The sequence below is a fragment of the Elephas maximus genome, chromosome 18, assembly GCF_024166365.1.
Source record: "Elephas maximus indicus isolate mEleMax1 chromosome 18, mEleMax1 primary haplotype, whole genome shotgun sequence".
Classification (NCBI taxonomy): Eukaryota; Metazoa; Chordata; class Mammalia; order Proboscidea; family Elephantidae; genus Elephas; species Elephas maximus.
Window position 1 is genome coordinate 45,386,066 of NC_064836.1, and position 26,306 is coordinate 45,412,371.

Consider the following 26,306-nt stretch of genomic DNA (forward strand, 5'->3'; position numbering starts at 1 on the left):
GATTCAAACAATACACACATATTTGAAATTAAAAGTTTCCCTTCCCAGTGAACTTCTAGCTCAACTGGCATAACATCGTTCATAAAGAAAATGTTCTATACTTTGATGAGCAGCGTCTGGGGTCTTAAAAACCTGTGAGCAGCCATCTAGAATATTCCACTGGTCTCACCCCTTCGGGAGTAAGGAAGAATGAAGAAAACTAAAGATACAAGTGAAAGATTAGTCCAAAGGACTAATGGACCACGTCTACCACTGTCTCCACCAGACTGAGGCAATACAACTACATGGTGCCCGGCTACCACCACTGATGGCTCTGTCAGTGATCACAGTCCTAGTAAGAGGGAACCCAAGGTCAAGAAGAAAGATGTTGTGGGGTTTTTAATCAATGTCATAAAACAATATGTGTACTGTTTAAAGAGAAACTAGTTTGTTCTGTAAACCATCATCTAAAGCACAATAAAAAAAGTTTCCCTCACCCCTTACTCCAATTTCATTCTGCTTTCCAGAGGAAACTGTTCAGTGTGCATCATTTAAGTCATTGTTACACATTTACATATGTAATTTTTACCATATACATGATTGATAACATGTATCACTCTACGTCTTGAGTCTTTTTTTTTTCTTTATAGTAGCACATAGAAACATCTAAACAAATTGTTGAAGGGTATTTTTTAAATTCAACTTTCAATTTTTCTTATGCAAAGGAAGGTATACACAGTGGTGTTTATTATGGGGCTGTTTGAAATAATGAAGAGGAAACAACATAAACACTGAATAACATAAGAATGTTTCAATAAATTTTGATGTATCTATACAATGGATAAGGAGCCTTGGTGGTACAGTGGCTAAGCACTTGCCTGCCAACTGAAGAGTCAGCAGTTGGAACCCACCAGCAGTTCAGCAGGACAAAGACTTGGAGATCTGATCTTGTAAAGATTACAGCTTAGGAAACCCTATGGGGCTGTTCTACTGTGTCCTGTAGGGTTGCTATGATTGCAATTGACTCAATAGCACACAACAACAACATTACTATACAGCTATTAAACAGAATGAGAGACCTAAATGTAGTAAACCTATGAACCTGTACATTATTCATATAGTTTTTTAGGAAATAATAATAACACTTTATTGCCAAGCAATATTTCCCAAGATAACGCCTAGTGGAAAAATATAGGTAATTGTAAATTCTTCAATATCAGAAAAACTCTTAAAGGTGTAAGAGTTGCTGGTAGATTTCACAGTTGAAAAAATACAGAATGTTTTGTTTTTATTTTTTTCCCTGAGAAATCTCCTCCCTTTGGACTCTGGTTGGAATTGGACTGAAAAAACTGACTTCGGGAAAAGCATTTGATCTTTCTCAGCCTCAGTTTTCCAATCTCTAAATTGGAATAATAATAATGATAATTAAATATGAAAGCATCAAGCACAAATAGCTGCTCATTAAATGAGCTTTAAAATTACAATGAAAATTCCTCCTTCCACAGTTCTTTGATGAACTTAACTAAATTGTGGTGGTCTCTGCTTTAAAATCTACCAACTTAATTCACATAATAGGTAAGTAAATTGATTAATAGAACAACAGGTGTTTGGTTAAAGATTATAATTTCTTAATTAAGACTACACTTTAAAAACAGGTATTGGTAACAAAAAGAAATTTCCTCTTTAAATGATAGTAAGTTCATTATACTTTATTACTGAGCACTCGTGTACTTAATAAAGATAAAACAATTGACTTCAAAACAAATACTCAATTTTAATAGAAAAATTACAAATAAAGCTATGTTGAAACTTCTGATACTTCATTTCTGACAGTAGTTTGTAAACTGTATGCCATTTGTTCATGTTTTGCTTTCTACATTTTATATTATTTTCCAGATTATAAAAAAAAAATACTCACTTGTAAGATATGTGTCTTTTCCTTTTTATTACCTTACCTAACTTACCCTTACCATGTTGCTGTGTTGTTAGGTGCCATTGAGTCGAATCCAACTCACAGCAACCCTATGAACCACAGAACAAAACAGTGCCTGGTCCTGCGCCGTCCTCACAATCATTGTTATGCTTGAGCCCATTGCTGCAGCCACTGTGTCAATTTATCTCATTCAGGGTCTTCCTCTTTATCTCTGTACCTGTACTTTACCAAGCATGATGTCCTTCTTCAGGGACGGATCACTTCTGATAACAGGTCCAAAATATGTAAGATGTGTCTTGCCATCCTTGCTTCTAAGGAGTATTGTGATTGTACATCTTCCAAGACAGATTTGTTTGTTCTTTTGGCAGTCCATGGTATATTCAATATTCCTCACCAACACCACAATTCAAAGGCGTCAATTCTTCTTCGGTCTTCCTTATTCATTGTCCAGCTTTTGCATGCATATGATGCAACTGAAAATACCCTGGCTTAGTCTTCAAGGTGACATCTTTGCTTTTCAACACTTTAAAGAGTCCTTTGTAGCAGATTTGCTCAATGCAATGGGTCTTTTGATTTCTTGACTGCTGCTTCCATGAGTGTTGATTGTGGACCCAAGTAAAATAAAATCCTTGACAACTTCAATCTTTTCTCAGTTTATCATGACGTTGCTTATTAGTCCAGTTTTTGTTCCCATTATGCTGAGGTGTAATCCAAACTGAAGGCTGTGGTCTTTGATCTTCATCAGTAAGTGCTTCAAGTCCTCTTCACTTTCAGCAAGCAAGGTAGTGTCATCTGCATAACACAGGTTGTTAATGAGTCTTCCTCCTATCCTGATGCCCTATTCTTCTTCATATAGTCCAGCTTCTCAGATTATTTGCTTATCGTAGAGTATCCCAAATAAATATTGAATGATGGAAGACAAATATTGGTGTTTTATCTATATCACTATAACCTCCAACAGGAAATAAAATAGTCAAGAGGATTTTAATAGAAGTTTCAATGACACTTGGTTCTCATACATTTTTTTTTTTTAAGTCACCATCTTAAGGCTATTTTGTGCATCAGGGTGTGCGAGAGGCCAGATGTTGAAGACAGAAGCATGAAAGTCCTGATGATCTTCTAATTAAAAAAAAAAAAAAGATGCCATTGAATTGATTCCAACTCATGACGACCCCATGTCTGTCCGAATAGAACTGTGTTCCCTAGGGTTTTCAAGCTCTGATCTTTTGGAAGCAGATCTCTAGGCCTTTCTTCTGAGGTACTTTGGGTGGGTTCGAACCTCCAGCCTTTTGGTTAGTAGTCAAGTGCTTAACCTTTTGTACCACCCACCTGTATTCTGTGTTATCTTAAATAATACACAGGGAAAGGAAAATCTATTGATAGAAATATTTGGACCCTGTTCAACACCTATACACCTAAGATACTCCTTATTTCCAGAAAGTAAAGCAAGGAGCTGAGTGAAGACTGAACTCTAGTATCTGGCAGTGCCGTGTGTGTGTGTGTGTATATATATACACACATATATACACACACACATACATACATATATATGCACAACAGGATCATGTGTCATGTTATTCAAATGTGATTAACGAAATAAATAAATGATATCTGAGAATGAAATTGAAAAACATTTTAAACAGTCAAAAAATTTGACTTAAGAGGAGGCGGAGGCAATGTGGCACTATAGGAAGAAGCACCATGCTGTCCCTCCACAAAAAAGACCAGAAAAACTAAGTAAAACGGAAACAAACGTCAATCCTGGAACCCTAAGCGTCAAAAGAAAAGACAAAGAACTCAACCAAGCACCAAAAGGAGTAAGAAACTAAGACAGAACAGAGTGAGGAGAGATAAAAGTGGAGGCCCCCATCAGCTAATGCAGCACAGACATGCCATCTTTGACTCCTATTGGAGATCGGTGGACAGGAACACAGGTTCACAGAGCTCCCAGCAGGAGGCAGAGCACCCAGTAACCAGTGATACATGCTTTCCCATTCCCCACACTTTTCCCCCTGCTCAACCTTTGCCGCTTTCCAGTGGGCTGAGTGACTGCAGGCTGAGGGGCACAGGCTCTGTGCCACACGGATTTGCCCTGACAACACTGGCCAGCTCCTTCAGTGCCATTTCTTTGTTGGTGATGTTGCTTTTTTCACTTCTTTTGGTTTCTTCCCTGTCTATCACCACCTCCTTCTCCTTTCTCTCAAACATCTCGCTCCATGTGCCATCTCTGCATCTTCTTGACAGACTGTGAAGTGCTACTCAGCTGGGAACTGCTTACCCAGTTCACGCCACCATGTTGGTGGGATCCCTGGCACTTTTTTTTCTCTTTCTTTTTTTCCTTTTTGTTTTTCATTTCTTGGTTTCTCATCTCTCTTTTCTTACTTTATTTCCCTGTCTCCTGAATACTGGGCACTGTGTGCCACATCCACCCCTTCTAGGAGGGCTGTACTGCATGGCTTGGGAGCCACCCTTCCAGCCTGCACAGCCATGCCGGTGGGATCCCTGAGAGCATTTCTTTTTCTTCCTTCCTTCCCCCCTTCCTTCCTCCCTCCCTCCCTCCCCTCCCTCCCCTCCCTTCCCTTTCTTTTTCATTTCCCAGTTTCTCATCTCTCTATGTACCTTCTTTTCCTATCTCCTGAATACCTGGCACTCTGTGCCACCTCCACCCCTTCTAGCCAGACTGTACTGTGCAGCTTGGAAGCCACTTCCCCAGTCTGTGCAGCTGAGTTGGTGGAATCCCTGGGGGCCTTTCTTTTTTTTTTCTTTTATTTATTATTATTACTGTTTCTTTTTTCCTTTTTGTCTGCCTTCATTTTTCAGCTTCTCACCTCTCTACTTTCCTTCTTTTCCTGTCTCCTGAGTACCAGGTGCTCTGTGCCAACTCTGTCCCTTCTAGTTGGGCTGTGCCTCAAGGCGTGGGAGCCACTTCCTTGGTTGCCAGTGGGATCCCTGGGGACTTTTTAAAAAATTAATTAATTTTTCTTTTCTCTTTTTTCTTTTTGTTTTTCTTCATTTCTCAGTTTCTCATCTCTCTCTACTTTCTTTCTTTTCCTGTCTCCTAAATACCTGGCCCTTTGTGCCATTTCTGCCCCCTCTAGATGGGCTGTGCCACGAGGCCTGTAAGCCACTTCACCAGTTGCTGATGGGAGCCCTGGGGGTATTTCTTTTTCCTTTTAATTCTTATTTATTTTTTTCTCTTTTTCTTTTTTCCTTTTTGTTTTAATTCATTTATCGGTTCTCATCTCTCCATTTCAACGGCAGCCTCCCTCAACACTTTTTTTTTTTTTGGCTCCTGCTTCTCTCTCCGCTTTTTCCCATACCCAACTTAGTTCCACGCATCACAACCTCCCCCATCCCTCCTGCCTATGTGATCATGCACTGAACACCACACCCCTGAGTATGGTATACAGGAACCTGCCCTGCACTGACTCCCAGTCCACCTTTTTGGCCCCAGTACATGCCACAAACAACCTATCCTGGCCCCCACCCTTCAGCTGTATCTGTCCTGCTGCACCACAGCTGAGCGACTGGCTCTTCCTATTGGACAAGGAGGTGAAAATTATCATGCCCAGAGATGACCAAAAAACAAAGAGTGCACAGCCCACCGGCTCAGACATAACCAAATGAGACGAGAAGCAGGATGAAACAAACAAATCTACAATCAATAAACAAAGAAAATAACAACTGAGTGTCCCAAAGACAGCAGAAAATATTGAAACATGTTTAAAAAAAAAAAAAAAAAGGACGGGATGGATCCAGTGGTCATCCAAAATATCAGATGACTTTCCAGAAGAAGAAAAGGCACTAGAACTACCTGACAGGAAATTTAAATCTCTAATATTCAGAGCTATCCAAGAGTTGAAGCAAAAAGCAGAGAAAACTGCGGAAAAAAATAGACAAATTCATGGAAAAGGCAGACTAATTCATGGAAAATACAGACAAAACAATGGAAGAATTCAGGAAAATAATACAGGAACAAAATGCCAAAATAAATTCACAAATAGAAATCATACAAACACAACAATTAGAAATCCAAAATTTAACACAAGATTACAGAAATGGACAGTGCCATAGAAGGTCTGAGGAGCACGTTTTAAATGATAGAAGACAGGATCAGCGAAATTGAAGAGAAATACTTGGATACCACTTTGTTTGAAAAAAATCAGAAAAAATAACAAAGAAAAATGAAGAAACACTGGGAATGATGTGGAATACAATCAAAAACAAAAATTTGGGAGTGATCAGAGTTCCAGAACAGAGGGAGAAAATGGAAAATACAGAAAGGATCATCGAAGAATTGCTGACAGAAAACTTCCCTGATATGATGAAAGATGAAAAGCTGGCCATCCAAGAAGCTCAATGAACCCCATATAGGATAGACCTCAAAACAAAGTCACTAAGGCATATCATAATGACATTTGCTAAAACCAAAGACAACGAAAGAGTCCTGAGAGCACCTTAAGAAAAATGAAAAGTCACATACACAGGAGAAACAATAAGACTAAGCACTGATTCCTTGGCAGAAGCCATGCAGGCAAGAAGGCAGTTGGATGACATACATAAAACCTTGAAAGAAAAACACTGCCAATCACAAATAATATACCTTGCAAAATGTTCATTCAAATATGATGGTGAAATTAAGACATTTCCAGATAAAGAGAAATTAAGGGAATATGTAAAAACAAAACCAAACTTACAAGAATTATTAAATGGAGTCTTTTGGTTTGAGAACAAACAACATCAGATGACAGCCTGAATCTAGGACAGCCTGAATCTAGGACACAAAATTGCACCAGCCTGATACCAATCTAGGAAATGAACTCTCAAGGACTATTGAAAACAGGGAACCAGAGAGGTTAATCTACAAATGAAAACAATATCAGAGCAATAAAAGAGGTAATAAACAATGCAGGTATAGAATTTTCTCATGCAGAGGAAGGCAAGGAGATGCCAAGTAATAATAGCCTGGCTCAAACCTAGGAAGATAAGGGTAAATTTCAAGGTAACCACAAAGAAGTTAAGAAACCTACTCATCGAAATAAAGAAGAAAAATCCACCATAAAAGACAAAGACAGGCACTATATAATGATCAAAGGGACAATCCACCATGAAGACATAACCATAATAAATATCTATGTACCCAATGACAGGGCTCCAAAATACATAAAACAAACTCTAACAACACTGAAAAGAGAAATTGACAGTTTCACAATAATAGTAGGAGATATCAACACACCACTCTCAATAAAGGACAGAACATCTAGAAAGGAACTCAACAAAGATACAGAAGATTTAAAGACTGCGATCAGCCAACTTGAACTCACGGACATATACAGAACACTCCACCCAACAGCTGCAAAGTACTCATTCTTTTCAAATGCACATGAAATGTTCTCCAGAACAGACCACATTTTAGGCCACAAGGCCACCCTCAACAAAATCCAAAACATTGAGATAATACAGAGACTCTTCTCTCATCATAACACCATCAAAGTAGAAATTAATAACAGGAAGAACAAGGAAAAAAAATCAATTACATGGAAACTGAATAACACTCTGCTTAAAAACCACTGGGTAAAAGAAGAATCAAAGATGGAGTAAAAAAATTCCTAGGATCCAATGAGAATGAAAACACTTCACACCAAAACCTTTGGGATACAGCAAAGGTAGTGCTCAGAGGCCAATTTACAGCAATAGATGCACATATCAAAAAAGAAGAAAGGGACAAAATCAAAACGTTAGCCAACACAACTCTATCAAATAGAAAAAGAACAGCAAAAGGAGCTCACAGCTACCCGAATAAAAGAAATAATAAAGATCAGAGCAGAAATAAATGAAATAGAGAATAGAAAAACAATAGAATCAACAAAACCAAAAGGTGGTTCTTTGAAAGGATCAACAAAATCAGCAAACCACTAGCCAAACTGACAAAAGAAAAACAGGAGAGGACGCAAATAACCCAAATAAGAAATGAAATGGGGGACATTACAACAGACCCAACTGAAATAAAAAGGATCATAACAGAGTATTATGAAAAACTGAACTCCAACAAATTTGAAAACCTAGAAGAAATGGACAAATTTCTAGAAACAGACTACCTACTCTAACTGACACAAACTGATGTTCAAAATCTGAACAGCCCCATAACAAGAGAAGAGATTGAAAAGGTAACAAAAAAAAATTCCAACATAAAAAACCCTGGCCCAGATGGCTTCACTGAAGAATTCTACCACACATTCAGAGAAAGGCTTACACCAGTACTACTCAAACTACTTCAGAACACAGAAAAGGAAGGGATACTTCTGAGTTCATTCCATGAAGCCAGCATAACCTTGATACCAAAACCAGGCAAAGACACCACAAAAAAAAAAATTACAGACCACTATCTTTCATGAATATAGGTGCAAAAATTCTCAACAAAATTCTAGCTAATGGAATTTTGCCTCATATCAAAAAATAATACACAACCAAGTAGGATTCATACCAGATATGCAAGGATGGTTCAACATTAGAAAATCGATCAATGCAATCCACCACATAAATAAAAGAAAAAACCATGTGAACATCTCAATCAATGCAGAAAAGGCATTTGACAAAGTCCAACACCCATTCCTGATAAAAACTGTCAATAAAATAGCTATAGACAGGAAATTCCTCAACATAATGAAGGACATCTATACAAAACCAACTGCCAACATCATTCTTAATGGAGAGAGGCTGAAAATATTCCCCTTGAGAACCGGAAAAAGACAAGGATGCCCTTTATCACCACTCCTATTTAACATTGTGCTGGAAGTCCTAGCTAGAGCAATAAGGTAAGAAAAAGAGAAAAAAGGCATTCAAATTGGTAAGGCGGAAGTAAAACTGTTCCTATTTGCAGATAATATGATGCTATTCATAAAAAACTCAAAAGACTACATGAGACAACTACTGGAACTAATAGATTCAGCAGAGTCACAGGATACAATATAAACATAAAAAAATCAGTTGGATTCCTATACACCAATAAAGAAAATGGTGAAAAAGAAATCTGGAGAACAATACCATTTATAATAGCCCCTGAAAAAATAAAGTGCTTAGGAATAAATCTAACAAGGAATGTAAAAGACATATACAAAGAAAACTAGAAAACACTACTGCAAGAAAGCAAAAGAGATCTACAAAAATAGAAGAATATGCCATGCTTATGGATAGATAGACTCAACAGTGTGAAAATGACAATTCTACCCAAACCAATTTACAAATACAATGCAATCCTAATCCAAATAACAATAACATTCTTTAAGAGATGGAAAAGCTAATCATTAATTTTATATGTAAAGGGAAGAAGCTCTGGATAAGGTAAGCACTACTGAAGAAAAATAAAGTAGGAAGACTCGCACAACCTGACCTCAGAACCTACTATAGAGCTACGGTAATCAAAACAGACTAGTACTGGTACAATGACAGATTCATTGACCAATGAAACCGAATTGAGAACCCAGATGTAAATCTATCCACCTACAGTCACCTGATCTTCAACGAAGGCCCAAAGTCCATCAAATTGGAGAAAGACAGTCTTTTGAACAAATGGTGATGGCAAAGCTGATGTCCATCTGCAAAAAAAACTGAAACAGGACCCATATCTCACACCATACGCAAAAACTAATTCAAAATGGATCAAAGACCTAAATATAAAGCAAAAATCATAGAAGAAAAAATAGGATCAATGCTAGTGTCCCTAATAAAAAAAAAAAATGTCCCTAATACATGGCATTAAAAGAATGCAAACCATACCTAGTAAACACAAACTCCAGAAGATAAGCTAGATAACAAGGATCTTCTAGAAATTAAAAACTGACGCCATTAAAAGACTTCACCAAAGAGTAAAAGACAATGTACAGACTGGGAAAAAATTTTTGGCTATTACAAATCCAACAAAGGTCTAGTCTCTAAAATCTACAGGCAAATCCAACAGCTCTACAACAAAAAGGCAAATGATCCAATTAAGAAGTGAGCAAAGGAAATGAACAGGCACTTCACCAAAGAAGACATTCAAGTGGTTAACAGACACATGATGAAATGCTCATGATTACTAGCCATTAGAGAAATGCAAATCAAAACCATAATAAAGTGCTTAGGAATGTAATGCACTAGGTAAGATATTATCTTACCCTGGCATTACTGGCAAGAATAAAAAAAAGAAAGAAAATAACAAATGTTGGAGAGGCCGCGGGGAGATTGGAACTCTTATGCACTGCTGGTAGGAATGAAAAATGATACAACCGTTTTGGAAAACGATATGATGCTTCCTTAGAAAGCTAGAAATAGAAATACCACATGACTCAGCAATCCCACAACTAGTAATATATCGTAGAGAAATAAGAGCCATCACACGAATAGACATATGCACACCCATGTTCACTGCAGGATTGTTCACAGTAGCAAAAAGATGGAAACAACCTAGATGCCCATCAACAGATGAATGGATAAACAAACTATGGTACATACACATAATGGAGTATTCTGCAACAGTAAGGAACAATGATGAATCTGCAAAGCATTTCACAACATAGATGAATCTGGAGGGCATTATGCTGAGTGAAATAAGTCAATCACAAAAGGACAAATATTGTATGAGATCAAGACTACAAAAACTCAGGTAAACGTTTACATACAAAAAGAAACAATCTTTGATGGTTACAAGGGAGGGGAGGAGTGGTGATAGAAAAACATTCATTAGGCAACAGATAAGTGGTAACTTTGGTGAAGGGTAAGACAGTACACAATAGTGGTTTATCTAGCACAACTTGTACAAGACAAAGTCATAGAAGCTCCATAGGCACATCCAAACTCCATGAGGAACCGAATTAGTAGGCTGAGGACTGTGGGGACCATGGCCTCAGGAACAACTAGCTCAATTGGCATAACACAGTTTATAAAGGAAATGTTCTACATTGGACTTTGGTGAGCAGCATTTGGGGTCTTAAAAGCCTGTGAGCAGCCATCTAAGATACTCCACTAGTATCACTCCTTTGGGAGCAAGAGGAAAACTAAAGACAAAGGGGAAAAAAAAAAAAGACAAAGGGAAAGATTAGTCTAAAGGACTAATAGACCAATACTACCACTGCCTCCACCGGATTGAGTCCAGTACAACTAGACGGTGCCCAGCTGCCACTGCTGACTGCTCTAACAGGGATTGCAATGGAGGGTCCCAGACAGAGGTGGAAAAAATGTCAAACAAAATTCTAACTCACAAAATACCAGACTTACTGGCCTGACAAGAGACTGGAGAAACCCCAAGAGGATGGTCCCTGGACACCCTTTTAGCTCAGTAATGAAGTCACTCCTGAGGTTCACACTTCAGCCAAAGATTAGACAGGCCAATAAAACAAAACAAGACTAAAGGGGCAAACCAGCCCAGGGGCAAGGACGAGAAGGTAGGAGGGGACAGGAAAGCTAGTAATAGAGAACTCAAGGTCAAGCAGGGAGAGTGTTCACATGTTGTGGGGTTGTTAACCAATGTCACAAAACAATGTGTGTACTGTTTAATGAGAAGCTAGTTTGTTCTGTAAACCTTCACCTAAAACACAATTTTTTTTTTTTTTACTTAAGAAAAAATAATTGAGAAATAGTTTTAGAAGAGTTATATAAATATTTTAAAATATATATATATATACCTCCTCTAACTCAGCATGATAGAGAAAAATGGCTGAATAATTCACTTAAAGGAGATCAAAAGAGGAGGTAATTATATTCTAATTATAGATAAATTAAAAATCTTATAAATAAGAGGAAAATCCAAATGTTATACGTTTCTCAATAATGTCCCTTAATCTACTTTATATGATTGCCTTTGAGATGAAAAGAGAAATCCAAAAACATTTCAATGTAAATTATTTTTCGAAATAAAATTCAGTAAATATCCTCTTAAATGACTGTTCATATAAGCAATCCATTTAATTCTCTTAATAGCCCAAGACAGTAATAATTATTAGTTTCATTTTACTGAGGCTTTTACAGGAGGCTCAGAGAGGTTAAGAAACTTGTCTATAGGACACTTTTCAGACAAAGATTAGACAGGCCTATAAAACAAAACATAACACATGTGAAGAACATGCTTCTTTGTTCAATCAAATATATGAGACCAAATGGGCAGCTCCTCTTCAGAAGCAGGGTGAGAAGGCAGGGAGGGACAGAAACCGGACGAATCGACATAGGGAACCTGGGGTGGAAAGGGGGAGTACGCTGTCACATTGTGGGGATTGCAACCAATGTCACAAAACAGTATATGTATAAATTTTTGAATGAGAAATTAACTTGAGCTGTAAACCTTCACTTAAATCACAACAAAAGAAAGAAAAAAAGAAATTTCTCTAGAAATAGCCTACCCTAACACTGGAATTTGAATTGCTGATCGTTACCTCCAGATCCAATACTCTTTCTACCACATCGTAGTTGCTTTAAGACCCTTGCATAAAAATGCCACAAGAATAGGAAGAAATACCTCTTATTCAAGTTTTGTTGTTGTTATTTTTGTTAGGTGCCGTCGAGTCGGTTCCAACTCACAGCAACCCAGTGCACGACAGAACGAAACACTGCCTGGTCCTGTGCCATTCTCACAATTGTTGTTATGCTTAAGCCCATTGTGGCAGCCACTGTTGACACTCTGAAGGTCTTCCTCTTTTCCACGGACCCTCTACTTTTCCAAGCATGATGTCCATCTCCAGGGACTGATCCCTCCTGACAACACATCCGAAGTATGTGAGATGCAGCCTCACCATCCTTGCTTCCAAGGGGCATTCTTGTACTTCAGTTAGAAATATTCTGATTAGATATTTTAAAGCAGTATTTATAAAACATATAGTGTCCATCACTTAATAAACCTGGCTATAGAAAGTTACCAGATATACCACATTCTTTCCATGTCGCAGAAAGGACAGGGAGGCTGTGAAATGAGCTCTTTATTGCTGTTTTTACTTGGGTTGTTCTGTTTCAAGAGAAATCCTCTGTAATTAAATAGCAATCAGGCACTTAAAAGGCAAGCTGATCTTAGTACTGTATTTACATAAGGCAAAGATTGCATTTTCCATTTTGTGGTCTGGACACCTGGTACACAAACTCCAGCAACAGGGTCAGCGTAATTGAAACCATCCTTCATGTGTCTGTCACGTAAGCAAGACTTTGAATCTTGAAAATGTTACATAACAAAAACAGATAAATATGTTTTCACATTACTATTATAGGTGTTCGCATTTCTATCCTTACGTGAATTATTCTTGTGACCATTACTATAACTTAACAAAAAAATCATTTTACACTTCACTCAAAACACATTGCCTTGACACGGCCTAATTATGTTATGGACGAGCCATAAGGATAATGATAGTTCATCCAGTCTTAATCTGTATTAGGGGAAACATGTTACAGGCTTGATGAGAAAGAAACTCACATATTGTTATCTGATCTCAAAAGCTGCTTAGCTCCAGCTTGCCATAATCAAATCTACGCTATCATCCCATCATCTCGAACTTGCCATGCTCTCCTGTGTTTCTACCAATTTAAAGATATATCCATAAGTCGTCAGACCTAGTTAAGACTTTGCACTATGGGTAAGAGTGTTTCACAAAACCAAACGTATCTTTTTCTAACATTTTTTAAGACTGCATATGCCCACCACTTGGCTGTCAGTTTGTTGTGCTGTGGTGGCTTGATATGATGCTGGAAGCTATGTCATCAGTATTTCAAAAATCACAGGGTCACCCACAGTGGATAGGTTTCAGTGGAGTTTCCAGTCTAAGATTAGGAAGAAAGGCCTGGTGATCTCCGTGGTATCACAAGGGAAGTGTGGGAGGAGGAGAGCACACTGGGTGACACTATTAGACGAGGTGAAACCAAAATGACTGTCTGTAACGTTTTTGTGCAGTGTTTCAGCAGAAATTTTTTTTTTATATAAATATCTCTTAGCTGTAACAACAAAAACATTTTCATATCAATATACCTACAAGGCTAAAATGCTATGCTAATTTACTTTTTGAACCTTCTAATACCCTCCTGTCAGAGCTGTCATCATTATCCAATTACAATGATGCTTTGAATCGCGTGGTTTTGTCTGCACGTGCTACAAGTATACTGTTGTTTTAGTTGCTGCTGGTGTTCTTATAGTCACTGATTCTGTCCAATTTTCTGGTGTTTTAGCTACAATATTGTGGTAATTAGTATTCATGAACCTATTATCAATAACTTTTTTGAAAATGAAGTAGTAATTAAAGGAAAAGAAGGAGTGATATACAGGAATTAGGATCTATGAGTAATAGTACAAAAAAACATTACTAAGGCTTCTGTGTGGTCTGGTATGGGAGGAGAGCCATGGGGGGGGGTACACCATGATTATTGCACTGGATGACGCCAAACCTAGTGACCAGTGAATGATCTACTTCTGAAAATTAGCCAGTGGAAACCCTATGGATTACAACAGAATAATGTTTGATACAGTGCTGGAAAATGAGTCTCACAGTTTCAAAGGCACTCAAAATACACATGGTGGCAACAGTGGATTTCAGCATATCAGCAATCGTGAAGATGGCGAAGGACCAGGCAACGTTTCATTCTATTTTACGTGCGGTCTCAATGAGTTGGAGTTGACTCAAAAGGAACTAACAAGCACCCAAATTCTGCCAGGGGGAGTACCTCATTTTATTTATGGTGTAGTATGTCAGATTTCCCATACCTCTTGATTTGCCCAAATTACTTAAAAGTGGCAGTAAAATGCTAAGTTTTTATCTCATTAATCTACTCATTAAATAATAATCAGTGATGTGGGAACTATTCCTTCATAGAGCAATACTGCATCTTTACTGAACACAGCCGAACGCTGCATCCAGCAGGGTTTCACTTATCCAAAGTGCTGGTATTTCCACCATTTCCGTTGGAATTTTCTTCCGTAATTGAACAAATTTCACTGCTAGATTGTATTTCCTGCTATTGAGTTCATCCTCTTCCTGATTGTTATTAAGCTGGAGACAGTTACCTTAGATCTGCAGTACCAAAAACTGGTTTTGCTTTGTTTTAGCAATCTGGGAGAGTCAACAGTCATTTGTAAATTTCCCATGAAAAATAAGCTTGTTCTTATCTGTGAAGTGTCAACATTATTGTAATCATTTTTGAATGATGGCAACATTATTGTTTTTGAACAACAAAGGAAAAGTTATAAGAGAATAGCTAAAATGTTTAATCTTTCCTATGCACTTCAAAAAAAAAAAAAAAACTATAGGTCTTCCTTCCTTTTGGGGGGAAAAAAAGGTGAAAAAAATAACAGGTGAATAGAATTCCTACTCTAAAAAAGAACCAGAAAAGACATCCTAGCACTTAAAGAAGTTGTAAAGAGATAGAAAAACACAGCAAACACACAAAATACACACACACATACAATCATCCTAATTAATATTTTCCCTAACGATCCACTGAATCCTTTAGGATCCTCAAGACACTTGACAAAGTTTAATTATCCTTACTTTAATGTATGCCTGTCATTCTCAATTGAGAAATGTTTTATATTAACCATAAATATTTGGGCCTGTTCAAGTCATGCCAACATGTAATTCTCCCTGGTTTTACACATCAAATCCCTCTAACTACCCAGCTGACCTCACCGAAAGATTTAGCCCAAGGATCATACACTTAAACTTAGCTTCAGAGACTGTTTTTTACCCATCAGTTTCAACTGCCCCTTTTTTTTTTTTTTCATTTTTGCTACCTTATTTAAATAAGTTTTGTATCCAAACTACTTAGTCTTGTGTAATGTTGCCCTACAGAATAGGAGAAAGGGTGATTAGGTGTGCCAGAGAGAAAGTAATTTTCCCTCCCATTGTTGTTGTTTATAGTTGCTTTCCAGTTGCTTCCAACTTATGGCGACCCCATGTGTGCAGATTCCTCAGTTTCATACTATTTCAAAGTCAGTGAAAGTAAATCCTTAGTTTATCCAAAAACATTTTTAAAAAATCAAACACATCTTCTTGGAGTTCTATTTGAACTCAGCAACAGTTATTAACCACAGCACCTGATCACTACACATTTTCAGGCTAATTCTCAAAGCACAAATTCTAAGATATTGAGATAAATGTAAGGTAAATACCAAAATAAAATACCAAGAGATTTAAAAAAAAAAAAAACTAAGCAGAATGGTGTGATACAATAAGAATTACCATTTGGGGAGGGAGGAGGAAGCCTTCAGAAGTAATTTAATAATAATATTTATAGGGTAAAATCTATACTCCTTCCTTATTTATTTTCATCACTGTCCTATGAGGCACTGGTAAGCAGTGGTAGAAATCGCGCCTTCCGTGTGGGAGACACTATTCAAGTCCCAGCTAACGTACCTCACGCGCAGCCACCACCCATCTGTCAGTGAAGGCGTGCTACGAAACCGAACAGGTTTCCGCAGAGTTTCTACACTAAGATGGGCTAGGAAGAAATGCCTGATCTACTCCTGAAAATTAGCCAAGGATAAACCTATGGATCACAATGGTCAAATCTGCAAGCCATCATGGGGATAGTACAGGACCAGGTATCATTTTGTCCCTTTGTGCATGGAGTCACCATGAATCTGGGGTCTACCCAACAGCAGCTAACAACAGCAACATGCACAAACTGAATCATTCTTCAGGGTGGTGAAAACAGAGGCTGGTGGGTACTAAGACTCCTTTATAGAGCTAGGAACCATGAAGAAAGCTGTGAGAATGGTGTGAGGGGGGTTAGGTCATCTAAGGACAAAAATACTGGAGCTACCTCAGAATCAATCCTTACTGTATACTGTTCTCTCTGTATGCTAAAACATGTAATAATCTGACCCTTAAAATAACTCTATGAAGTAGATAGGACTGTTATCATATATCAAAACCAAGAACTTAGAAAAGTTTTGGGGCCAAAAAGAAAGGAACCTAAGGGAAAACCCGTATCTTCTGCTACCCAACTAGTCCTTTTTCTACTGACTTTATCAAAACTCTCCCTACTCTCTAAATACTATCAATGGACAGGAACTAGTAAGTATAACCCCAGGCACTTTTAGGAATGTCCTGCCCTTCTCCTTTTAATAGTTTGGGAATTTATCCATTATCAAAAGAAAAACTGTACCTTAGATTAAAGCATTTCAAGAGCATATAAATACTGCCCCCTTATAACTGAAAATCATCTGAAACCATGATTAGAGAGAAATCTCTATTATAATTAATGCACTTTCTTTTGAATTCTGCTACTGTACTATATTTCCAATTGGCAGTCTAAAATTAACAATTAAACAGCATACAACAGGCAAAATAAAAGTAAGATGATTTCTCTTAAAGTTAGAATAATTTTAAGTATATTGTCATTCTAAAAGTTATACATTAATCATAACTTCATGACTGTCATATAGTCTTTGTTACCACTTCCCTGCAGGAACTGATGAAGAGCTTTTGTCTTGGCCTTAACCGTGTTAGGCTATCTTCTTGGAGGAAAAACATTTTCAGTAGCTCACGGAAAACATTCTCCAGGCAAAACACCTGGAAAGCAGGTTTCAAATTCTACATCAACACTATTTGATGTTTTATACCTGGTAAGTTGTTGTTAGACGGTCTGATGGGAGTACAAGAGAATATGTTTCTCCTTGAGCATTTAAATACTTCCCTTGCATCATAAAAAAAAGAGAAAACGGCCCTCAAACCCTCATATCTGGAGTGTGTTTTATGCAATGAATATTCTTGAATAGGCGGAGGAAACTTACATGTGCTACTTGAGAAAAAAAAATGAGAGGTACTCCAATATTACCCTTTGCCTCACTGAAGACCTGCAGAATTCAAAGGATTCATGAAGCCTTCAAACTCTCTGCAATTCATTTACCCTTCCGTAAACTCCTCTGACAGTAAGTCCATTAAGTGTTGAGTAAAGATCAGAGCCGTAAAATTTTGGTCAAAGAAAAGCAAACACTTAAAAATAAATGAAATAAAATTCTCATAAAAAGACCAGACTTAATGGTCTTACTGAGACTAGAAGGACCCCGGCAGTCATGGTCCTCAAACGTTTTGTTGGCCCAGGACAGGAACCATTCCCGAAGCCAACTCATCAGACATGGATTGGACCAGACAACGGGTTGGAGAGAGATGCTGATGCGGAGTGAGCTACTTGCATTAGGTGGACACCTGAGACTATGTTGGTATTTCCTGTCTGCAGGGGAGATGAGAGGGTAGAGGGGGGTAGAAGCTGGCAAAATGGCCACGAAAAGGGAGACTGGAAGGAGGAAGCGGGCTGTCTCATTGTGGAGAGAGTAATTGGGAGTATTTTTTTTAGTAAGGTGTATATAAGTTTTTATGTGAGAGACTGACTTGATTTATAAACTTTCACTTAAAGCACAATAAAAAATATTAAAAAAAAAAGTAAAAAAATAAATGGAATATATATGCCTAGAGAGAGCTTCAAAAAAAGGGGGAGGGGGGAGCCTATCTTGTATTACTGCTTATTCAGAAATCGTTTCCCAAAATACAGTAATTTGTGGCTACAACACAAGCAAAATATTTTTGCTGTGTTTCTCTCACGTTCAAGGCTCGCAGAGACAGCATTGTGCAAATGCAGAAAAATTCTCGCCTGAGCAGATTCTAATACTCTTTAGTTAACAAGATCAACTTTAAGTGTCCTTTGGAACTCATCAAATAATTTCCAAGGCTTGACAACTGAGGACACCCTGTCAGTGCTGTACAATGCTTCTAGATTACTCACCAACACAAACCATTTCAAAGGTTTTTAAACCTACTTTTTAAAATGTGTTGCCTATCTGTTTTCTCATTTCCATTCCCACTACCTTAGTTTAAGTAACTCCCCACTACTCCGTCCCTAATTTCTTTCCGTTCTAGTCTGTTCTAAACACAGCTTTCTTTCTCAAGCATAAGATATAGATTTTGGAATGGCTTCAGGACTCTAAATAGGGTGTTTAAGACCTATCATGAGATGATCCCAAAATATTTTTCAGACATCTTTATCACTGCACCCATCATAGATCCTCATCTCTGGACATTGGATAGCTTCCTGTTGTCATGTCATTTTTCACATAGCATGCTCAGTCTCTGCCTAGTGATGAGCACCTATGCTTCAAGCTCTGCTCCAATATTACCTCTTCCTGGAAGCCCTTCCTTTACAAAAGATTCTTTACTCCTCTATTACTGTACCTAAAAATCTGGCCTGACCATGAAATTTATCACGTATAATTCTGCTCCTTAACTGTCATTGCTTTTCTCAGCTGATTTCTAGTTGACTCCAACTCGTGGCAACCTTACATACAATAGAATGAAACTTGGCCCAGTCTTGCATCATCTTCACAATTGCCAGCATGTTTGAGTCTATCGTGGTTACTGTGCCAATCCTTCTCACTGAGGGTCTCTCTCGCCCTCACTGGCCCTCTACTTGGCCAAACACGATCTTCTCCTCCAGTGATTGATTCCTGTTAATGATGTGTCCAAAGCAAGTGAGTCAGACAGTGTTCCGTTGTGATTCATAAGGTATTTTTTTGCTAATTTTCAGAAGCAGATCACCAGGCCTTTCTTCTGAGGTGCCCTTGGATAGACCTGAACCTCCAAACTTGTAGTCAGCAGCCAAGTGTGTTAGTATTTTGTACCACTCAGGGACAACATACACTTGTAAGTACATTATGTGGATATAGATATAGATATAACTAAACCCATTGCCATCAAGTAGATTCCAACTCATAGCAACCCTACAGGGCAAAGCAGAACTGCCCCACAGGGTTTCCAAGGAGCAGCTGGTGGTTTTAGAAATACCGACCTTTTTTTGTTAGCAGCTTGAGCTTTTAACCACTGTGCCACCAGGGCTCCAGATACAGATATAGATTTAAAAAAAAAAAAAAATGCCATCGAGTGGATTCCAACTCAAAGCAACCCTACAGGACAGAGCAGAGCTACCCCACAGGGTTTCCAAGGAGCACCTGGCAGATTCAAACTGTTGACATTTTGGTTAGCAGCCCTAGCCCTTAACCACCACTCCACCAGGGTTTCCATAGATCTAGTAAATTGTCTTCACTTATATGTCCATCAGTTGTAATTCTTTGTTGCTTTTAGTGCATACGATATACTACCAATGATTTCAAATTTAATATATTTTAGAATGGATCAAGAACTTAGAGAAATAATTCCATTATAGACATCATCTTACTTTTTATAATATTTTGTAGTATTTTATATTTGTCTAGCCCATATCTGATTCAAAAAAATATTTTTTAGGAATTTATTTTTTATCACCTCTTTCAAAGCAATCAGCTTGATTTTCAAGGAAAAAATCTCTCTTTTTATTCATATTTCATCAGTTTGCTTAATTTTCAATTAAATGCCATAAAATCACAAACAACTGGCATAAACTGGTTTGGGAACAAATACAAACAACTCTTATGAGGCTAATATATATTTACTACATGAAATTAATTACATTCAGTCTAAGCTTTGTACACTTTAATGGCTTTCTTCTCTCACCTGTTTCTATGCTGATTCCTAGGCAAATACTACCTGAGCAGGCTGTTGTACCTGAATTAAATAAATAGTAAATGTAGCAGGTACCAGGAGCAGTTGCTGCCCAGTTGATTATAACTCACAGTGGTCCTGTCTGTGTCAGAGTAAAACCATACTCCATAGAGTTTCCAATGGCTGTTTTGGGAAGATTGCCAGGCTTTTACTCTGAGGTGCCATTGGGTAGACTCAAACTGCTAACCTTACTGTTAGTAGCCAAGCGTGTTCTCTGTTTACACCACCCAGGGACTCTGTAGCAGGTACAATATGTGTTTGATTGACTCACAAAAGGTATCAGAAGACATCAGCATGTTTTACTTTGATTTTGGTCGCTGTATGAGTTATTGAAGAAGCCCTGGTGGCACAGTGGTTAAAGCACTCAGGTACTAACTGAAAGGTCAGCAGTTTGAACCTACCAGCTACTCCACTGGAGAAAGATGTGGCAGTCTGCTTCTGCAAAGATTCATAATCTTGGAAAGCCTAGGGGTCAGTTCTGTTCTGTCCAACAGGGTCACTAGGAGTTGGAATGGACTCACCAGCAATGAATTATGACTTTTTCATCAAAACAGTATGTCCTCCAATGTTCTTGCAGTTAAAGGAAGATGAAATTATTTTCTAAACTTTTTCATGGGATATAAAAACCATTGTGAGCTACATTTCAGTTATGCTTATTTTAAAGGAAAAATATACAGGCTTGACCTCTGTCCTTCATTGTTCCCAACTGCCTGAGGGATTTTTGCTCTCAACTTTCTCACCATCCCTCACCAACTTATTCCTAAAACTAAGCTCATCTCATCTGTCTAACATCAGTTTCTTTCCTGACATCCCTGTTTCTCCAGAATTATGCATTCCTTCAGCCCTGGTGGCATAGTGGTTAAATGCTACAGCTGCTAACCCAAGGGTCAGCAGTTCGAATCTGCCAGGTGCTCCTTGGAAACTCTACGGAGCAGTTCTACTTTGTCCTATAGGGTCGCTATGAGTCGGAATCGACTTGACAGCACTGGGTTTCGTTTTCTGGTTTTCTGCCTATTTGCAGTGGAACACTATTATCTTTCTTCATGAGAATTTTTCTTTTCATATATGCCCTTTTGATTCTCAAGACAACTATCTCCGTTCAAAATCAAAATGCATTGCAAGCCATTCTATAAGTCAGGTGAACACACCTCATCCTTACCCTCTGCACTTTTGTTTCTACTGGGTCAGTCACCTGTCAGTTTCTGTTCTGGTAACAGGCATTGCTCATCGTCCCAAATTAACCTCTTATCCTCCACAGCCTATCTTGTTTCTCTCCTAGAAACAATGAGAAACCAGTGAACCACCAGATCAGTAGCCTTTGGCCCTTGAGCAAATTGAGACTGAAAAGTTGCCGGCTGCAGCTTTGGCAAAGTATTCGTAAATAGGAAAGATCAAACACTTTGCCCAAGTTACCACACTCCTCTCCCTTGGAACACACTATTAGGAGGCCAGGCCTGACCCCATCTTACCCATCTCTTTTGACTTCCTGGAATTTCTATGCCCATTACCTCATAAAACAGATGGATTTACACGTTTAAGAAGTGAACTTGTCCTAGTCTCAAAGCTTCTAAAATAATTTTTTTACCAATTTAGCAAAAAGGTAGATGACCTGAAAGGGTTCCTGGCTCAGGTATTTACTAACTGGGTATACGCTTCTTCTCCACGATTCCACCCCCAGTACTAGGTCTTACTTCTATTTTTCCTGGTCCTATTTTTGGATGGATTTTCTGGAATGACTGTACCTGACTGACATGGCCAATTCATCTTTCCTCCAGTGCCAAACCCACCCTCATGCTGTTGCTTGCATCTAATGGTTTCTCTACTTGGACTCTATCACTGTCCTGGGATTTGCTATCTCTGTATGGACTTAGTCTCCAGACCTTCTAACACTGAGTTCACTGGGCTAGACGTTTTTACTCCTAGCTATATATCCAAATTCCTCCTAGTGCTCAAGGCAAAGCAGGTGCTTTGCTCTTACATGATGTTTTCTGATCAGTTTATTCTGCATGCTCTCACCTTGTTTGTTGTTTCTATAACACTCAGTTGGTACCACTTTATACTCTGAATTAATTAATGAGTCTGTTTATATCCTGTCTTTTTCTGAAAATGGCCTAAGGCAGTTAATTAACTTTCCCTAATGCCACTCACTACCACCTGTCTGTCAGTTTGTCATGCTGTAGTGGCTTGCATGTTGCCATGGTGCTGGAAGCTATGACGCCAGTATTTTAAATACTTGCAGGGTCACCCACACTGGACAGGTTTCAACAGAGCTTCCAGACTTAGACAGACTCAGAAGAAAGGCCTGGCAATTTACTTCGAAAAATTAGCCAATGAAAACCTTATGGATCACAACATAATATTTTCTGATATAGTGCTAGAAGACTGGACAGGACCAGACAATGTTTTGTTCCACTAAGGTCACCATGAATTGGAGCCAACTTGACAGCAACTAACAACAATAACAACAACGCCACCCAGCTACTGCTGAGCGGAACTTAGGTCAGATATTTCTCTGTAAATCCCAAAGCACCTACCAGAGTCCTCAGCAAGTGATAAAGAATGTAACAAGTCTGTTCCTGACTTGCTGATAGACAACATACAGCATTCCTCCCCTTTAAACAAATGAAAACAAAGGCTAATCCCAAAGAAATTAAACTAGATTAATAGACATTAATTAAATGGCAAAATCAAAAAGAAGTAGGATAAAAAAAAGTATCATTAAAAGCAATAGTCACACATTCCGCAAAATGAAGTGGACTAGAATGATGCAAGAATTTATTGAGAGAGGTAACCCTGACTTAGTCATAGTCATCTTTGTATCCCCATGTCCACCACTGCCAGGGAAATATTAACCAAAAAAACAAAAACCTGTTGCCATCAAGTCCATTCTGACCCATATAGGCCCTATAGCACAGAGTAGAACTCCCCAGAGAGTTTCCAAGACTGTCAATCTTTTCTGGAGCAGACTGCCACATCTTTCTCCTTCAGAGCAACTGATGGATTTGAACAGCCAACCACTCAGTTAACAGTTGAGAGCTTGACCGTTGCGCCACCAGGGCTTTTAAGGAAATATTAACCCCTCTCCCCCCCAAAAAAACCCAGTTGACATCAAGTCAATTCCGACTCATAGCAACCCTATAGGACAGAGCAGAACTGCCCCCCAGGGTTTTCAAGGAGCTGCTAGTGGATTTGAACTGCCAATCTTTTGGTTAGCAGCCATAGCTCGCCACCAGGACTCCGGGAAAATATTAGGTACAATAAAATACATGGAGGATGTGTAATTTTTCTTATTTTAAAATTTGAATCTCACGGCTTTAAAAACATAAAAGAAAGCCAGCTAACCCACAGTTTCCTACAAGATTAATACTATTATTTTGAAATAACAGGATTCACTAATGAGTAACCTTTAAGAATTCCAAAGAGTATATATTCTGTCTGCTCCTTTTTAATGATACATCCTGGAATTTCCAAATTACAGAGTTTTGTTTTTTTTAATCTTGATCTAATTGAAAGCATTTCAGTTACTTTTTGCACATTGCATATGAAATACAACATTACCTAATGGATGTGTGTGTGTGTGTATCTCTTCTATCAAGTATCAATTTTGCTTTTCATAATTTGTTTATAACTAGCCATTTCTAATAAACAATTGAACTGATTTACTAAATGCATAATAGTGATTAAAAGGTTAATAAAATTTAGTAGGCACTGATCATTATTTCCATCCACTGAAGAATTCTAAATGTTGATTAAAGAGCGCTAAACCCAGATGACTCATGCCATATTCCTGTGACATTTTCCCCTCTGTAATTTCTAGTGCGTAAATAGTGCAAATGAATATTGATTGTAAAAATCTGGCTAAATTGTGTTGTGATATCCTGCCTTCAAGAACATATGAAATCTAATCTTACCAATTTGTATTTGACTGACGTGAGCATATTGATTGAGATGATGAGAACAATAAGAAAGCCAATTATGAGTTATCAAAATTTAACACAGAAAAGGCTGATGCCAAAGAATGCCATACTTAGTTTCAAGATTTAAAATGTTTACCTCTTCTTTGGTACGAGAGATATTTTACAGAAAATCAGTGAAGTTTCTGCTGTGGGGACGACCGTTTCGACAGTGGAGAAGAGTATAGGAGAATCATAAAGGATCAAGAAACAGCAAAACAAGAAAGATTGTGCAGAGGTCCGAAGGCAAACAGAAATTTTACCTCAAAGAAACATATTACAAGTTGCAAATGCAGAAAGCATATACACCGTTCAGAAGAAAGAGAAGTCAGACAAGACAAATCAATTCAACTGAAAGGCCAGAGGGAAATCATAAAGTCATTTGTGCCCTTGGAGGAAAGACAAAGTAATAAATAATAAATAACAAAATTTCAGGGAAAAATAAATACAAGAGAAAATAGGCTTACCTGGAAAGAAGCAAACAACAACAAACACTTACCTCAATGGGTCTAAATGACATATGCCCTGTAATAATCTGAGAACTAACAAATTAACAGAAACTCTGAACTACGTAAAAAATTGAAAACTAAAAGCCTTGAAAAGTTGAAATGTCATGATGTCAGGTATTATCATCAAAAGGAAAAATGCTGGCTGAATGGACACGGAAATAGAGGGTGGAGAGAAGGAGTACGCTGTCTCGTTAGGGGGAGAGCAACTAGAAATATGTAGCAAGGTTTATATAAATTTTTGTATGAGAGACTGACTTGATTTGTAAACTTTCAGTTAAAGCACAATAAAAATTAAAAAGGAAAAATCTTTGTAGTTCTGACCATGGTAGCTCTATATTTAATGTCACCATAATAAAAAAATAAAAGTTTGAGGTGGAAATTTGCAAATATCTAAAGGATCAAAAGAAAATGATTAGAATCAAGTCATAAAAAAAAAAAATATGATGTCAAGAAAGGCTGACTGCTCTAGGGTCAAACACTAGGGATTAATGAAATATAAAAGGTGATTCACAGGATGTTAAATGAATTAAATCAACGAACGGCTTATAAATTGTATGTTTATGGTTTTTGTTTTTTTCCAGAAATTCCAATTTCTCTAGTTATTACATGAAGTAAAACCAGTAAGTCTACTAGGGACAGACAGACGTTAAAAATATAGAAAAGCAAATAGCAAAATGCAACAGGAATTCATTTATGGCTTTATTTTTTTTTAATATTTTTATGACTTGGCCTCTTAACTTTGTAACTGAGACAGTGAATTTACTCCCTGTCTTAGTTATCTAGTGCTGCTACAACAGAAATACCACAAGGGGACGGCTTTAACAAACAGAAGTTTATTCTCTCACAGTCTAGTTGGATACCAGTCCAAATTCAGGGCGTCAGCTCCAGGGTAAGGCTTTCTTTCTTTGTCAGCTCTGGAGGAAGGTCCTTGTCATCAATCTTCCCCTGGACTAGGAGCTTCTCCGGGCAGGGTCCCTAGGTCCAAAGGATGCGCTGTGCTCCTGGCTCTTGTTTCTTGGTGGTATGAGGTCCCCTTGTCTCTCTGTTAGCTTCTCTCTTTTATATTTCAAAAGAGATTGACTTAAAACACAACCTGATCTTGTAGACTGTGTCTTGCCTCATTAACATAACTGCAGCTAATCCCACCTCATTAACATCATAGACATAGCATTTACAACACATAGGAAAATCACATCAGATGACAAAATGGTAGACAATTACATAATACTGGGACTCATGACCTAGCCAATTGATACCCATTTTGAAGGGACACAATTCAATCTGTGACACTCCCCTACACAACAGTAATAATATAACAAAAATAATAAGAAGTCAACTAAATTAAAAAAAAAAAAAAAAGGCCCTGAAAAACGTAACCTGAAACACAGTTCTCAAC

General features: G+C 37.9%; 1 long non-coding RNA gene across 21 annotated transcripts in view; it reads right to left on the reverse strand.

The window, feature by feature from the left end:
• The window catches only part of LOC126061472 (uncharacterized), a 597,975-nt gene that overhangs the window by 394,092 nt on the left and 177,577 nt on the right, over window positions 1-26,306 (reverse strand). Inside the window, exon 2 of one of the 21 annotated variants that reach the window (XR_007513801.1) lies at window positions 1,950-3,031. The exons of the other annotated variants lie outside the window; for them this stretch is intronic. This is a non-coding gene — a long non-coding RNA (uncharacterized LOC126061472). The remainder of the gene's footprint in view (window positions 1-1,949; window positions 3,032-26,306) is intronic. 21 annotated transcript variants of the gene reach the window in all.